Genomic DNA, 3,511 nt, shown 5'->3' on the forward strand with positions numbered 1-3,511 from the left:
AACATCAGTAGTCATTGGGGCTATGCAAACCAAAACCACCATGAAATATCACCTCACACCTGTTAGAATGGCTATCATCAAAAAGACAAGAGATCACGTGTGTTGGCAAAGATGTAGAGAAAAGGGAATGCTTTTGCGTGTGTAGGTGTGCTACTGGTAGGAACATATATCAGTGCAGCTACTATGAAAAACGGCATGGAGATTTCTCAAAGAACTAAAAATAGAACTACCATTTGATCGAGCAATGCCACATCTGAATATATATCTTAAGGAAATGAAATCATTACCTTGAAGAGATATCTGTACTCCATGTTCATTGAAGCATTAGTCACAGCAGCCAAGACATGGAAATAACCTCAAGGGTCCATCAACAGATGAATGGATAAAGATGTGGCATACACACACACACACACACACACACACACACACACAGAAATATTATTCAGCCCTGAGAAAGAAGAAAATCCTACCACTTGTGACAACACTGGTGGACCTTGAGGGCATTATGCTAAGTGAAGTAAGTTAGAGAGAGAAAGACAAATACTATATGATCTCACTTATAAGTGGAATCCAAAAAAGCTGAACTCAGAAAAAGAGAGTAGAATGATAGGGCTGTGGGGTGGAAGAAAAGGGGCGATATTAGTTAAAGGGTACAAACTTCCAATTATAAGATGAATAAATTCTGGAGATCTAACGTACAGCACAGTGATTACAGTTAATAATATTGTATTTTATATTAAAAAAAAAAGTTACAGACCAGCAGAAAATATGTGCAGACCATAGACCTGACAAAGACCTTGTATTTAGAATATATAAAGAGCAGGGAACCCTGCTGGCTCAGTTGGTTAGGCTTCTGACTCTTGGTTTTAGCTCGGGTCATGATCTTGGGGTCATGGGATAGAGCCCCATGTCGGGCTCCATGCTGGGTGTGGAGCCTGCTTGAGATTCTCTCTGTCTCTCTCCCTCTGCTCCTCCCCCCCACCCCTCCCCACCCCCACTCACACTCTCACTCACTCTCTTTCTCTCTTAAAAAAAAAAAGTATAAAGAGCTCTCAAAACTCAACAGGAAAAACCAAACAATCCACTTAGAAAATGGGCAAAACACATGAACAGGAATTTCACTGAAGAGGTCAGACAGCTGGCAAATAAGCACATGAAAATATGTTCTATATCATTAGTCATTAGGAAAATGCAAATTAACACCATAGGAAGAGGTTATTACACACCTATGAGCGTGGCTAAAATAAAAAAATTGTGACAACATAAAATGTTGGCAAGGATGTGGAGAAACTGGATTGCTCATATGTTATTGGTAGGAATGTAAAATATACATAATACAACATATATACAAATGAATACGTATAATATGCATATGAATGCTCATAGCAGCTAAATTCATAATAGCCCCAAAGTGGAAACAACCCATTGTCTTTCAACAGGAGAGATGGTTGAACAGACTCTGGTCCCCCCATGCCATGAATACTAGCCAGCAACAGAAACAAACAAGCTACGGATACGCACGATGACCTGGATGACTTGCCAGAGAATTATGCCGAGTGGGAGAAAAAGCTAATCCCTGAAGGTTATATGCTGTACTTCCCATTTATATAACATCTTGAAATAACAACATTGAAGAGATGGAGAACAGATTTCGTGGTTGACAGGGGTTAGGGATGGAGATGTGGGTAGCGAGGGAGGTTTCAGCCACACAAATCTACACATGCGGTAAAGTTGCATACACACACACACATACACACGAACACTTGTAAACTGGTGAAATCTGAACAAGTTCTGGATTGCACTGATGTCAATTTTCTGGTTATTGTATTATTGTACTAGAGTTCTACAAGATGATACCATGGGGAGAAACTGAGAGAAGGATCCCCGTGACCTCTCTGTTGGTGTGTTGTTGTTGCTGTTTTTAACAACTTCCCGTGCATCCGTAAATACGGTCAGGTAACTGCAAGGTTGGAGGGCTTCATGCCTTTCAGCCCCGAGAGCCAGGATTCCCTTCATGAGCCCCAGGGCCTACGTGCAGTCATAAGAGCAAAAGGAGAAGCTGAGGCCTGTAAACTCTTGTTCTGGGTCCTTGGTGGCAGTGAAGCTATATAAATCAGGCTTCAGGACCCCAAAAGCAGCGCTGGCCCCCTGGGACCGCCTGCCTCTTCTCTGTGGCTGAGTGGGGTGGGGAAGATGGGGGTGTGTGCGCAAGAGTTGGGCCTGACTCCAGCCCACAGCAGCCCTCTCTGGCTCTCCCCATCCCAGGGTTCAGGAGGGCGCTGCTCATCATGTGGAACCAGTCCTGGGGGGTTACCCCTCCCAGCAGGGAGCAGGGCTAGGGACTAAGAACTGGGTATCTATCTGCTCTCTGCACACCAGGCTCTGTAAAGGCTCCATCCTGACTATGGGTCAGACGGTGCCCTATCCTTGCCTTGGGGCCTCCCAGTCCAGTACCCCAATTCTACTTCCACAACCCGACAGCTGGGTATCTGCACAGACTTCCCGTCCCACCTGGGAAACTGGACACCGGTAGGGTTGGACCAAGTTTACCAACAGGCGCCGCGATCAGGGGGAAGGGCGGTGCAAAGGTTGTTGACTTGCTGTGTGTTCTCAGTAAGAACACTGTCCCTCTCTGGGCTGCAATGTTCCAGGAGCTGTTGGACTTTGGTCCCTGGACTTTCCAGAATTCGGCCACCCCGGCACGGGAAGCAGCGGAGGAAACGCGGCGCACAGCCACCCCGCGCCGCTGTCCCTCGGGGGTTGGGGGTGGGGGTGAATCAGCTTCCGGCCCCGCCCCCAGGGCGGCACGTGACCGCAGGTGGTGGCGGCGGGGTGGGCGGGGCGGCATTAGTCACCAGCCCGTAGCCGCCGCGGGTGCGCTCCGCTCTGCCAGCGCGGCTTTCCTTGCCGGCTGTGCCCCGCGCCCGCGCCCGCCCGGTAAGCGAGTCCCGGGCCCGCCAGCCGCGCTTCCCCGAGCCTCCTCCGGGCAGCCCTCTCGGGTTGCGGGGTCGTGGCGCCCTCAGGTTTTAAGACCCCCGCGCCCTTCCCGGAAGCTGTCGGAATGCGGGGCGCCGCCGAGCTGGTCTAGCGGCCGTCCGAGTTGTGCCCTGCCACCCCCACTCTTGGAAACTTCTGGGAAGTTCCCTGCCTGCTCTGGTTCCTCCCAGAAGTTGCCTAGGACTTTAGGCAGCCCCACAGTTCCTCCGGGATGCGGGTCCCCCCGGCCCCTACCGAGAGAGGCACACCGCGCCCAGGCGTGGGTCCCGCCCCGCCGTCTCGCCCACTGCCGCCCCGCCCCCGCCCTGTCGCCCCTCCCCGGTCCCGCCTGCACCCTGACCTGGCCTCTGCGTTCACTTGGCCTCTCCCGCAGGCTCCCTATGGGCAGAGCTGCTGAGGCACCGGTGGAGTCCCAGAGTGCGCCCTGCCGAAGTCGGGCCGGAGTTCGGAGCCGGACCTTGCCGAGTGCTCTGTCGCCCGCCCACCCCGGCACAGGCGTCGGGGCAGTGGCAAC

The 3,511-nt window shown here is 51.7% G+C and overlaps 1 protein-coding gene across 1 annotated transcript in view; it reads right to left on the bottom strand.

The window, feature by feature from the left end:
* The window catches only part of SLC5A10 (solute carrier family 5 member 10), a 51,550-nt gene that overhangs the window by 12,438 nt on the left and 35,601 nt on the right, over positions 1–3,511 (bottom strand).

This window comes from Phoca vitulina, unplaced genomic scaffold, assembly GCF_004348235.1.
Source record: "Phoca vitulina isolate PV1807 unplaced genomic scaffold, GSC_HSeal_1.0 scaffold47, whole genome shotgun sequence".
Taxonomy (NCBI): domain Eukaryota; kingdom Metazoa; phylum Chordata; class Mammalia; order Carnivora; family Phocidae; genus Phoca; species Phoca vitulina.